The following is a 14,841-nucleotide window of genomic DNA, read 5'->3' on the forward strand; positions in this document are numbered from 1 at the left end:
TTTAACAACCACTAGATGAGTGCGGAAAACAACCAACAAGCTGACTGGATAATCAAACCACAAGGTCCCACAGAAGGCTCGACATGCAAATCCACTAGGTACTCTAGGGCTGGGATACAAAATCGATAGAAATAAGCAAACAACTGAAGGATGAAGGTAACAACCAGTCACACAGAGGTCCAACACACTCCCAGAAGCAGCAAAAGATATGGAAAAACAAAAAATCCGAGTTTAAGGAGCTTTCAAGTACCAAACTGGCAAAATTCACAGAGCTGGCGCGACTGTGAATCTGCAACTCGCGCTAACAGTCAATTGGCGCGGGTCTTTATGGAGCAACATGCGCCAACTGGCGCGACTGTCAAAAGAAAAAACGCGCCAGCCGCGTTCACTGACCCAAAAAATAAATATAACAACCCAGGGTCTGATTGACAGTGCCCAGCAGATAGCAATTTCAAGACTGACCCAGAAAGTTCATTAACTCAGGCAAGCGAGAGAAAACTAATCATGCAAGACAAACTCCAAATAGCTTCTCCCCAGCGGAGTCGCCAAATTGTTGGTTAGGTAAATCCCCTCTGCGGACAGAGGCGATCCCACTAGCTTAAAACAGAACTAGCCACAATCAATCCACGCTGCCACGCAAGTTCCTAGTTGTACATTAAAGGTGAATTAAGAAGACCAACCTGGATTCCAACGCTATAGTCGAAGCAGAGTTGGTGTTCCCGCTCCCTCGCTCTGGCAGGTCACAATCCTTGCGATCCTTGCAAACGGACACTTGCACATGCAAAGGAAGAAACAGATACAAGCATAAAATCCACCAAGGCACAACTATATTTCAGTCAGAAAGGAAATAAATCAACATCACTATAATAGACAATGAGATTGGAACTATAATGACAGTCGTTCATTAATTAATAATAGACAGGAAAAGTTACAACCAAGGTTCTGACGTTGAACCTTTCCTCTGGCTGGGCGAGCAGCTATATGCCTTGCAGTAGACTTCCTCTCTCTCGGACTCCCGGCAGCATAACCTATCTAGCATTACTCCAACAACTCAAGAACTCAAAACTACAGCACTTCGGAACTCATAAACTTGGAACTAGCTTGTCTAATGCATGAGGACAGGCTTTTATAGATGAAGAAGGGAGAAAGATTCAATGCACCAGGACACCCATTATGGAATGGCAACATCCATGAAAAGCTACTGCGGATAGATATGATGACTCTCGAGCTTTATCAGATGGATTTTTCCCTCAAAGGACTTCATGATCTGGGAGGAAAAAATCATACTGTCGTGCTTTTGGCAAAAAACATTACTAAACTCGACTGGCGCGGGCATTGTTCTAAGACAGAGCACCAATGGGCGCGCCCCTTTTTGAGGATCTGAGTTATTGGCGCGGGTCAGACATTGGGTACCTGCGCCAATAGGAAAAGGGCACTTTTCAGGGATAATTTGCAGAAGGTGTCTTGAGGGAACATGAAGTACATACTCAGGGGAACATAGTGCAAGTGTTTTTAGGCTATGTCACTGCTCACAGGTCCCGAAATGCATCCTCCAATGTACTGGAATCGGGGCGATAGGGACGGTGACCAACGGTGACAAATTACTGTGTAACAGACACCTTACGATTTTGAAATGAATACTCGTTTTTGACACTAGAAAATCACAAATTCAGACCAAAAGCAATAGTAACAGGATAATCAACCATCAAAAACAATCAAACTCTTTCCTACGATTGAAATCGACACTTACGACAGGTTCAAATCAAAGGACGACAGTACGATTACGCTACTTTTGCTAAGGAGAACTGTAAATGACTCAAAAAACACACAAAAACATCTACAATTCTTTTGTACAAAGGAGGCGGAATAACAACAAGGAAAAGGGGTTTCAAACAGACATATACTGATCACAGGCAGCAAAATTCAGAGATAGAACTGGAAAGAATGAACTACAAGAACCACAGCTGCACATGGCTAGTCTGATCAGCGCACCTGTAACACAGAGAATCTGAAATGCAGCGCAGGTTGCCCTTTCGGGAAGTGCGCTGAAATTCAGGATCTCTTAACAGTACCTGCGCTGGGCCAGAAACAAGACTCTGTCCGGGTTCTGGGTCACAGTTTGCAGTTCAGTCTTTGGTTTTTGGTCGAGTAAAAAGAAATCAGTAATTCAACAATCAGGGGTAGATCTAAGGAGGATCTAAGAGCTATCACAAGGGCAATCAGATAGTTCGTGAATCAGTTGTTTAAATCATAAACAGATCCAGTGAATGGATTGAAGCAGCAGATGTCTACTTTGCATTTGTTATGGCAAATGCAGTTCGAATGCCACTTATAAGTTTATGAAACAAACAAACAAAGAATGATAAACAAACAAACTAATTAGCTTCCCAACGGAGTCGCCATTTTGTTACAGGGAAAAGTGTCTATTTAGAACTGCTCTATCCCACTAAGGTGTGACAGCTGCCTTAGAAACAAACAGAGAAAAACTAATTTTGTATTTCCTTTATGAACTATAGATAGAGAGGAATAGAAAGAACCAACCTGTGTCTTGCGCTAATCCTTTGATCCAATCCCTCTCTTCTTTGATAGTCTCCAGCTACCTGCTCCCTTACTTTCCCAGCTTCACAAAGTACCTGTAAGATCACAGAAGAATAACACTATACAAAGACATGGATCTATATTCATAAACAACTTAGGATCAGATTTAAGTTAACCATACAAATGTAATAAGCATCAATGATACAAAAGCATGGAGGAAAACTCAAATAGCTTTTATTGATAAACAAGAAAAGATCCAGGAGGATTTACAACCAGTGGTTCCTGACCCAGCATCAACCTCCCAGCAAAGAAGCCCCTCTTCACCTCAAACAAAGCATAGACCACCCAATAATCTGATGTTTGTCTCAAAAAACCAACAACAATTCCTTACAATATGCAAAATTCCAGCCTCCGGATCTCTGGGATGAGGGATCCATATATAGATATCTGTAAGGAGGATGAGTCAGCTTATGATTTGATTAGTGTCTTCTCTCTGTCAGTTCTTGCTTCCACTTGGAGACTGAAGGTATCTTACTCATCCTTGGTCGAATTCAGTGAGGCAAGTGTCACAGGAGAAGATTCTGGAAGCTTCCATTGTCTCTCCACCTCGCGGAATGACACTGCCATTTGTCATTTCTCGCCCATTGCACTCCACAGAAGGGACTTTTGAAATGCAATGCACCCTCACAATGTATTTAGGTGCAATGCAACGCACAACTGAAATGATCTTGTTTTGACTTATTCCGAGCAGTTTCTGGTGGAGAACTTCTGGGAGAAGCTGTAATCTGTTGACCTTGTTCCTTTAGGGGTTAGAACAACACTTTTAGGGACTTAGGAGCCCTTGGTTTATGGACATTTCATGCTTGGAGTTGTAAGGCACAAAAATGTCTATAGCACCATCCACTCCAGGTTAGGCTATTCGTGGGTACACTTTCCTATACCCAGTTCACCCGGAGGACTATCCCTACCCTCCCTCTATTTCTTATTGCTTTTCCTTCACGTAGATTTTTTTGATCTACATCTCTAATATCTGCCCACTCCCCTACTAGAATTCGCCCTTCCCCATCCTGGTTATTCCATATCATGGTAAAGCCTTTAGCCATGATCTCAGTTGCCCTTTCAGCGTTGTCAGAGGGCTCCTCCTGGGAAGGCAGTAACAGCTTACAAGGGTTCCGTATCGGATTTCCTTCACAACCCATTTTCCTTATGCTCTTCTCATTGGCTTCATTTAAGCAACTGCTATGTCTGATGCCTTTACCCCAACTTTCCATCCTCATTTCCTCTCTGTTATTTTCACATGGTATATAATCCTACTTCCTCCTTTTGTTGTTGCTTATTTCTTTACGCTTCTCTTGGTTCCAGTCCCGACGCTCAGGCTCTATCATGTTCTGAGGTCTGGACTGATCACTCTTCCTATTCCCCTTGACAGGACCCTGTTCGTCCTCCCTTCCTCTATTTTTATTCCCCCCCCCAGCATACTACCAACGGTGGAAATAATAACAGGATGGCAACAATTTACATACCTGGTAGCACGATCCTTGTTTGCTAGTGTAGTATGTGGCTCCCTTGTCCCACCGTTCCGTCATCACCGTCCTTTCCCCCACTCTCCATCCTGACATTCCTTTTGCCCTCTTTCATTACCAAACGATGGTGCCTTACCGCGTACCTCTGAGCTCTCATGCATACCTGTCCTTGTTCCATCATTCCTCTGATGTTGTCATTATGGCGCATTACCTTGTCCGTCACCTTGATCGGGGGTAATGGAAATTGCATTGTTATCTTACATATACAACAACTTCTTCAATGGATTGCCCTCCATCCGAAAATGATTGGCTGATTGACAACACCCAGATTGGTGATTTTCCAGGTTTGTTGCTATGTCTATGCTCTTAGTCTCTTAAATTGTGCATTGGTTGTTGTTGATGTGGTGTCTGAATGTTTTCATATTGAACCAAGACTTAGAATAAAACAACAAGGCTAAGGAAAAGACATAAAGGTTAGCCAACTTGTATGCTTCTCAAACAAGTTGTGAGAGAAAATGCAACTTCTTCTTCTTTAATCTCCCACATACCAGCATTCATGTCATGAATGTCATTGCAGTTGATGATGCTAGGTTGTTGAGGATTCTTGATGTAGTGACCAACCTTCGTTAGGTGTGATTCCCATATATGAGGAGTTGGTTGTTGGGGTTTTCTTGGTTTCCCTAGCTAGGGTTAGGAGAGCTTAAAATTGTTCCAACTTGTGATAAGTTGCAAGTATGTACATGTACTTCATATTTTATATATAAATAAAGCGTTTCAACAGTCCAATAATCAAGTAATTGCAGATTTGATTATGAGCTTGTCTTCTCTTTCTTTATTGGGTAATTTCCAACACTTTTTTTATAATGACAATTTCACATGACAGACTGCAATAAATCATTGTATACAACAAAGACTGCAATGCCTCTTGCACCTCAAGCACTTCTTATATAAAAGGGAAGTAGCTGATATATATGGTATATGTAGACTTGATGAATTCCTTTCTCGTGTGAGACTTCTATATAGTGAAGGAGGCTTGGTGATTGTAGATAAACATCTACACATCTCTAGCAACTTTCACAAAATATGACATCCATGAAATTATTCCAATGCCTTTTACTGCATTATTCCATATACACAAAACAAGTTTTAAAAAAATATGTTGATATGAACCTCCAACTAAATGGAAAACAAGTGCAACATTTGCATGACATTGGAGGTCTCAACCTCCTCTTTAGCCACTAGAAGAAAATAGATTGGAAAATTGAATCTTTACCTTTTTTTTAGATCAATAACTTCTCTAAGAAAAAGAGGACCCATTGAAGATCTAACAATAATGTTGATAAGTCATCACTGACTAATATTTATCCACCCATCCATATCAATAAAGAACCTTGCTCTTAGCCCTGATCCAAGTTAGCCTCATTTCCTTCATTGCATATTTCACAGGTGGGAAAAAGGTTATCCCATCCACCATTGGGGCTGGTACTGACCCTAGCTCAGTCTAGATGGAAAAGGAAAAACAAAAAAAAGTGGCGACTAACATGTTTATTGGCTTTGGTTTTTTAATTTTTTTGGTTTCTTATCCGTTTAAACATTGTGGAGATTATTGTAATGGTTAAAGACATGATCATGATCATGTACGTTTACTGATCCTCCTAAAAAACATGAGCATGAGCATGGACTCAAATAGCTGGGTACATCAAGTAAAGACTATGATGTGCAGTTGTAAAAATGTGTCTCTTTGACAACACCTTTTTTGTTTTTGGTTTAAAAATAAATAAACTTTACCAATACCTTTATTAATGGCTATTGTTGTGCATGCTCATATTTCTTCAAAATGGAGTTTTTTTGAGGTATTTTCTAAAATAAAATTCACGTGTCTGTACTAAAACGAGTTGCTGGACCTGTACATAATTTCTAGGCACATTTAAACATTTGAAGGTAACATATATGTATGCATTGTCCATGATAGAAGGTGCTGATACTATTGATATTTTATCTTAATTAAAGCAACAGTTATATATAGTCATATATCTATTCTTTGCTTGCTAATATTTCTCAATCTATCCCACAATTGTTGGCTAGCCCATGGGTTATCACTGGTATGTGTACTTTCATCTTTAATACAAGTGATATTGGCATGTTCAAAAATCTTGCTACCATATCACTGTTATGTTATTTGTGTTATATTGAAGTCTCTTTGGCATATATGTTCATTGTGCTTTCCTATTTGGAGATAAAAGCTCAAACAGTCACCTACAACAATATGTAAACCAACTCTTTGACAAAATATCAAAATGACTAGAATCATATAAACATATAATCTTAGTGGTCATATTTCTTCAAAATGAAGTTTTTCTGTGGTATTTTCTAAAATAAAATTCATGTGTCTATACTAAAATGAGTTGCTAGACTTGTACATAATTTCTGGGTACATTCAAACATTTGAAGGTGACATATATGTATGCATTGTCCATGCTGGAAGGTGTTGATACTATTGATATTTTATCTTAATTAAAGCAACAATTATATATAGTCATATATCTCTTATTTGCTTGCTGATATTTCTCAATCTATCCCACAATTGTTGGTTACCCCATGGTTTATCAGTGGTATGTGTACTTTCATCTTTAATACAAGTGTCCACAACCACACAAGTTTCCCATTCTGTATACCCATTGTATGAGACCATTGTTGTTCACAAAGCTTTGAGAGGGCAGGAAGATTACATTTGATAATGAGAATTAAATTTTCTCTATCATCGGCAAGATGCATTCCCAGGAAGAAACCATTAATTTTGAATATGCCCTAATTTTGTTAACTTACACAGTTAGTAGAGGCAAAATGAAGATCTTCAATCTGAGTGTGTTGCCCTTTGAGAATTGATTGCTGGCCAGAAATCTTACTTTAGTTGCCTAGAAAGGCTAGACTGTCAGTTGTTCCTATAGTGGAGGAGGTTAATGAAAATGAGATTGTGCATAGCAACATGAAGAAGTGGAAATGAGGATTGTAGATCAAAACTTTCATGCAAACACAGAGAACCAGGAGAAAGCTTATAGTCACCATGACTTCTTTCAATAAATGTGCTTAATGTTTTGCAAATGTTGCTTCATATTAGGAGTTTTTTTATAGAATTTATACAAGTAGTAGCTATTCAAAATCATTTCCGAAGGATTGTTTTGCTTCTTACATAGTAAATTCCAAAGGAAAATTCTCAGGTTTTTTTTGGACAGTTATAATATATTCATATCATTATCCTGACCAATGCAAGTGCAACAACTTTCTAATACAAAATATGTTTGTTCTTCTTTTTTTTCAAAAAAAAAAAACACGATTACAAATGAAAACCATGCTAAATGAATCCACACATAGGAAAGGACTATTCTATTTCAAGTCCTAAGAATTTCCAAGATTATTAGGGTTACCAAATAATGGTGAATCCGAAGATAGAGTCATATTATTTCTGGAAGAAAACTTAGCTTCCATAACAAAGTATTGTATTGAAGGCAACTATCAAGTTGCTAGAGAAACAAGAAAAAGGAATAAAAAAAAATAATTTTAGAGATAATCTTTCAATTAGATGTCTAATTTTACCTTTGAAAGACTATTCTGGTGCATGCCTTATATTGGAGGCATAATAGGAGGGATGATATACAATTAAGATTTTTTTTGTTAAAAATGCTAAAAAAAATATTTTCCAGCAAAAATAAAGCCGCACAATACTCGAATCTATGAATGAAAGAGACTAATGGTGAGGGGAGAATCATGATATTATATCCGTGTTCCAACTTAAGACAATTGGACTACCACAAGAATCTGTGTTAAATAATCAAGCTCAAAGAAATTGGATTAGCACAAGAAACATTCCAGGTGTTATTTGATAAAAGGGAAAACATGTGTGTTCAATTGTTTAAAATAGTTTCCAAAAGTAGCCAGTGACATCGATGAAGATGAACACAAAGAAAAAGTAAGACAACAAGTAGGAAATCAAAATTAAGCATTCAAATAGGTACATCTAAACTTGTTGATATTCCATTTGGCCAAGAAAGATCACTCCAAAAACTCGTGAACCTCTCACAATGACTTGTTCAAGGTATGGTACAAAGGTTCTCATCCATCTTCCCAATTGTTTGGGCTCAGGGTTTTCTTGGGTTCAAAAAAAGTGAGAACTAGTTGAAGGAACTTGTTAGTGTGTTGTCGACGCAGGGGAGACTAACTGCGATGCCATTCTTCCCATGTTCTTCTTTGTTGAAAAACCCAACAAACACAATGTCCGTGCCTTGATTCTAAGCACTGGGATTGCCTAGAACGAGCTAAGGGGAAAACAGAGTGATTAGGGGGCCCCTTGCTGCACAAGTTTGCCACTTTCATTTCAACCTTCTGGACTTGGACAATGTTCTGCAAGTGAATATTTGCACAGATCAGGGTACAAACATACCAAGGAAAAAATTGTTTAGTTTGTGCCTTGCTACAAAGTGCTTCATTTCTTTTCTTCCAAATCAAGTAGAGGACTTTGATCCTAAGAAGCTGCCACTTTGATTTAAATTCGACTAACAAAAGGAGTTTGTCACTTGTTAAGCTGATTTTCTAGGAGATGCCTATTGGGAGTAACTGGTTACAGAGTTTAGATCCAACTTCCAGTGTCAGATATCTTCTCATTGTAACACAAAAGTTATTAACCTGAACTGTTAAGTTTAAATAAGCTCGAAATGCAAAGTCTCTGGTTCAACTGTTTCATGGAAAAATAATTTAGCTGGATTCGTGCAATGAATCGATCAACCATATATTTGTTATTGGTGAAGCAATTAATAAGTTAAGCCATTCTTCTGCTTTTGTTCACCTTATTTTACTTTTCTCAAAGGCGCAAGGACAGCCTGAGATTTCTCTGCCTTCAACGGAAATGGCTTCCCTTCACATTGTATATAAACGTTATAAAAATGGCTTCTCCTCATAGATATTTTTCAGTCAAAGCGAGAGTAGGAGAATTTAGAAAGTTTGATGAGCCATAAAGATAAAATAACTTCTCCTCACATATATTTTTCAGTCAGAGATTAACAATGGAGTAGTCTATAATGCCCAGAAACAAACATTTCGGTCTAACACCAGAACATGAACCTTGATCCAATACTCCAAGGAAAAAAAGCATCTAAACCCTTCATTCATGTTACAAAATGAAACACTACAAACCCAACATCCATCGAACCTTAGTGGGCCTGACACGGTAAAACACAGGTATTACGGGAGCATTTGACTGTAACATCATCACCAACTCGTTCAGGCACCAACATGATTCAGTATATCGAGGAGAGAAGATCGCCACATGGACGGAGGCGGTTCTAATAGCGTGTTCTAATTGAGAAGAAATTTGGTATCCCTGTTGCATCTCCTCGTCATCCAGAAAAACCTTCAATCCTTTCTCGTGAAGGCGAAGGTAGAGAGGCCTGACGAAGGTTTCCTTCACATCGACCCCGCGATGGTTTATGAAAATTTGGTAGGATTTGTAGTTGGGATTAACAGCCGCAGAAGTGGAGGTGGATGCGGCCATTGCCAACTGGAAAACAGAAATAAAAGGTAGTAATCGTCGGTGCTGTGGACGCAAATTTGCAGAGGAAGAGACGAGTTTGGATTTTAAAAGCGCTGAGCAATTGTTCGAAAACTATGGGGAAGATTGGTTTTCTAGATTAGTTCTTCTGACTTGAGCAGATGCAGTGGAAAGTCTGGGCACAGGAAAAATAGCAAGGGATGCAGTGCAGCGGATGAAAATTCAAATGGAGTTGGCACGGTTGATGCATTAGCGGAGTTGGCACGGTGGGTTGGTGAAGTTAATGGTGGGAGTTGGCGTGTGAGGTGATGGAAATATAGGTAACAAAAGAATCTTCCAACGAGGTGATGAAGAAGCAGAGGGGTGGATGGCTAGAATAATGCACTTTTTAGATGACTGGAATCTCCAAAAAGCCGCATTATAGACTAATCCAAAATCAACTATCAAATAGACACATATTGGGGTCGTGTTGATAGTCAAACATTGAGATAACCCATACATCACTAAATATAAAATATAAAAAAATAAAAAATAAAAATAAAATTAAAGTAAAGTAAAACATTGAAAATGATAAATGTAAAACTAAAATTGACTAAAATCAAATATAAAAAACTTGTAAAAAAGAAGACGAAGAAAAAAAAAACCCATTAAAAATCATACATAAAAAAGTGAGAAAAAAATATATTAAAAAAAGACACAAGTATATATATATAAAATAATAATAATAATAATAAAAATAAAAAAACGCAAAAATAACATTTAAAAATTAAATTCCCCCATTAAAAAATATAAAATAAATAAATAAATAAATGTCCCCATTAATTAAAAAAAAAATATAAAATATAAAATGCAAAAAAAACATTTAAAAATCTAAAAAAAATTAAATGTCTCCTAGCCCCTAGCCTACCACCCCCACACCTATTCTCGGAACCGCCTACCACCCTTGCCCAACGACTAAGGGGTTGCGGGCCAGGGCAACGGTGATTACTAGAACCACTCGCTAGCCCCCAACACAGTAGAAATTGATTCGAAGAATCACCCATGATGCCCTCTCGCCACCAACACAACGGAGGGTGATTCATGGAATCATCCTTTGGCCCTTACATGGCGAAGGGTGATTTTGGAAATCACCCTCTAGCCTTGGCACAACGAAGGGTAATTCCCACAATCACCCTCTCGCCCTCAACACGACGAAGGGCAATTCTCAAAATCACCCTGTCACCCCCAACACGATAAAGGGTGATTTCAGGAACCATCCTCTAGCCCCAACAGGGCTGACAATGATTCCCAGAATCACTCTCTAACCCCTAGTATGGTGGAGGGTGATTACAGAAATCACCCACGGTGCCCTCACACCACCAACATGGCGGAGGGTGATTCTGAGAATCGCCCTATGACCCCAACACGATGGAGGGTGATTTTAGGAATCACCATATGACCACGACATGGCAGAGGGTGATTCCTAGAATCACCCTCGCACCCCTAGCATGGTGGACAGTGATCCTCAGAATCACACTCTTGCCCCCAACACGACTAAGGTGATTTCGGGAATCGACTTGCCATCCCCACCCAGCTGGCCCTGGTACAACGGAGGGTGATTCCCACAATCACCTTCTGACCCTGGCACGATGGAGGGTGATTCTAGGAATACCCATCTGACCTCGGCATGACGGAGGGTGATTCTCGGAATCACCCTCTGGCCCCTAGCACAACAGAGGGTGATCCTCAAAATCATTCTTTCACCCCAAACACGACGGAGTGTGATTCCCAGAATCGGCCACCACCACCACAACCCCCAAGGGGCCTATGGCAAGGTTGGGAGTAGCCGCACACGATTTATTCCGGCCTTGGCCCAGGCCCCTTGGGGACTGGGGGACCTCCTCCTCCTTCTTCTTCTTCTTCTTCTTCTTTTTTTTTCTTTTAATTTTTTAATTAATTAATTAATTTTAAAATTTTTATGCTTTTTTAATGAGGCACATTTAAATGTTTCTTCTTTAATTGTTATTATTATTATTATTTTTTTATAATGGAGGAATATTTTTTAAATGTTTATTATTATTATTATATAATATTGTTGATTAAATTTAATTTATGCATGTAAATCAAACTCACTTTTGAGAACTATTCATTAGTTATTCTTGTAATGTTTTGACTTTGAGATTTTATGATAAGAACAAGTATTCAGTGATTGTTGTTATATATTTAATATTTTTATTATCTAATTTTCACTTTAATTTTTATGTTAATCATTATTTAAAAAAACACTGAGAATATTATTATTTTTATATAAAATTTATGAAAACTATTTTTAAAACTTTTTCTTGTTAAAATTTTCCCATAAAAATCATTTATTTGACATGTCATTTTCAACAAAAAAGCCTCCAAATGTGTAATTTTTATATTATATTTATATTCAAAATGTATATTTTTGTCAAATCTTTATTTTTTTTAGTGACAATTATTTGATGTACATTGAAATATTAATTAACGATACATAAATATATAGAAAAACCTAACTTTAAAATATTGACTTTTATTTTAACTATGCAAAAGAACGAAGATTTCATTACAAAAAAAAAAATTGAAAAGAAAAACAGGAAAACACAAACTTGAAAAACACAAAAAATAAATATCTCAAGGAAGAAGAACAAGACGACTACTTCAAAAATTGTTAAAGTTAAAAAATAATTATCCACAATTAATACATTAGAAAATTTAAAGTGTCAAAAGTACGCTCCCCCAAAAAAGAGTTGATGCTGCATCAACATTTTCGAAATCAACATGAAAATCACTAACATTTAAAAAAAATGTTCATACTTGATACATAAGAAAGTTTAAAATGTCAAAAAATATGCTCCAAAAACCAAGGTGTATTCTGAATCAACACTTTTGAAAATGAGATGATTTTTCGCTAACTCTAAAAAGTGAGAACTCAGAAAAGTTCTTGTTTGATTGGAAACTTTGTTCTACCTGTCAATGAGCAGTTCTAGGTATTTTCTCTCCTTTGATCCATGATTGTTTAGAGGTGTACATGGATAACTTTATAGTGTATAGTAATACTTTGAAGAAACCTTGGAAAATTTGGAAAAATATCTTTGTAAGTGTTAAGAAAATAATCTTTTTTTGAGTCATGAAAAACACCATATGTTATTATGCCTGCCACAACATGTATTACACATTTGGTTTTAGGTTGACCACCTATTATTTTGGTCAAACAAGTTAAATAATTTTCAATTTTACAAAGTGAAACTTTAGATAATTTTTATTTATTTATTACAATTTTTATTATCATTTATTTGTAATGGTATTGGTTATGATTTTGAAGATCTTATTGGGCCATGCCTTGTAACTTGTGGTATGATGGTAACAGTTCAATTTTAATGCTAGTTTAATCATATCACCTTTTCTCTCATTGATAGATGCACCACAAACTACTGCGATTCTTATTTCATGAAATTCATGGTCACATTTTCATTTCATTCAAATAAATATCCACGCACTAACTGAAGAAGTGTTTGTCAATGTTGTGTTTCCTCACTATACATCCACCTTAAGAACTAGCACATTTATAGCATAATCAATGAAACTCTTAGGAGATACCGCTATAGATAGACTTTCTCTTCTCTTGAATATACGTTGGTGGCATTTTAACTCTAGATGCTTTAGGATAAATTGACTTCTAGCCATTTTTTTGTAAGCTTGGCAGGACCTTTTCATTCATCTTCTTCAAAAAGTAGGTTACAACCAGAAATCAAGGGGTTCGGTGGCCTCAACCTGCCCATAGGGAAACCAAGTCTATCGGCCATCGAACAACATTGTATGCCATCCAAAAACATAAAAGTTTAAGTCTATCTAACAGAGCCTTATATGTTTGAATGTCTTGTATACTTCTACGATCTAAGTAACTGAAACATAATCGTCTAACTGACAACTTTACCATATATAGTTAAACAAAATTTAAAATCAAACTAAACCAAGCATAATGTTATTCATCATAGGAATCCATAGGGGCTAGATGTTTCGCACTTGAACATGACAACTCAGTTTGTGGAATACATGGAATGTGTTTCTAAATGCAGCTGAGGCGGATATTCTGTTGCTGAAGTTGGAATTGAATCAGATGAAATTCCTTCTGAAGATCCAAAAAACCAAGGCCAAACTTAGAAGGGTCAGCTAGAGAGTTCATGATGGATTTGGCTATAATGTTCTTCATTAACAAATACAAGTGGACTATCTTCTTATATTAAGAGGTGCGGCCTCTAGAGTCACGAGGGTCCGGTACCAACTCTCTCTAATCCTCCAAGTGAATGTTCATCTCTTCCTGCTGGTTAAACTTTTATTTTCAATTTGAAATTAACTGTCAAACCTGAGAAGGGGTTCTTTTTTGGTAAGCATGGGTAGCATCCTAGATTATCCGAGTTGCAGACTTGCGACCCCAACCCCTCAGGTCATAGGGCTAGGCTGGACTGTTGACATTGTCTCATCCCATATTCTTTCTGCGCCCTCGTCCACCTCTCGTCGGAGAGCTAGAACCTGAGGCGGGTTGAGCCATGAAACAATGGTTGGGTAAAGACACTTAAAACAGATAACCTAGATTCTGAGCATGAAGCTACTAGGGAATCTTAGGTCTCAATTGTTGCACAGAAAGTAAAGACCTGGAAGGTGAACACATAATAATGACACCGAACAATGAACATTAGGCCTTAATCCAACCACTGAAAATAAAATAAGATGGGTTTGTTTCCCAAGGAAAGGAACCACAAACCTGGGCTCCCCGAGCCTGTTGAAAACTAAACACAGGGATATAATGCAAAGAACCAGATGCATAAGACCCTGTTTCGTCCACACTTTCATAGACATCAAATGAAGGATATGGTGAATACAAACAACCAAACATGTAGCATATTGAGAACTCCAAGCTCCAGAAAGACCATACATTCCCATGCGGGAGAGTAAAATTCCAAAGAGAACATAGACAACAAGATGGAATGTAAGTAGTTCATAACACAACCCTTCAAGATCTTTCCATAATTCATGATAGATAGTCCACTGGCTTGCAACCCCATATTGTGAAACCTTCCTTTTCGAATTGACACATGCATGAAGGACGCCGAGAGCATGCGATGAAAAGCATGGAAAGAAATAACATACCCGAAGTCTGAGGACATGACACGAAGGGATTCAACTGCACTTGAGAAGCCCACTTGTGTAGCTTCCCTCTGGGGCAACCCCGCAACC

Source organism: Pinus tabuliformis, chromosome X (assembly GCF_031772625.1).
Source record: "Pinus tabuliformis cultivar Carrire ecotype Pingquan chromosome X, CPIR1, whole genome shotgun sequence".
In the NCBI taxonomy this organism is placed as follows: Eukaryota; Viridiplantae; Streptophyta; class Pinopsida; order Pinales; family Pinaceae; genus Pinus; species Pinus tabuliformis.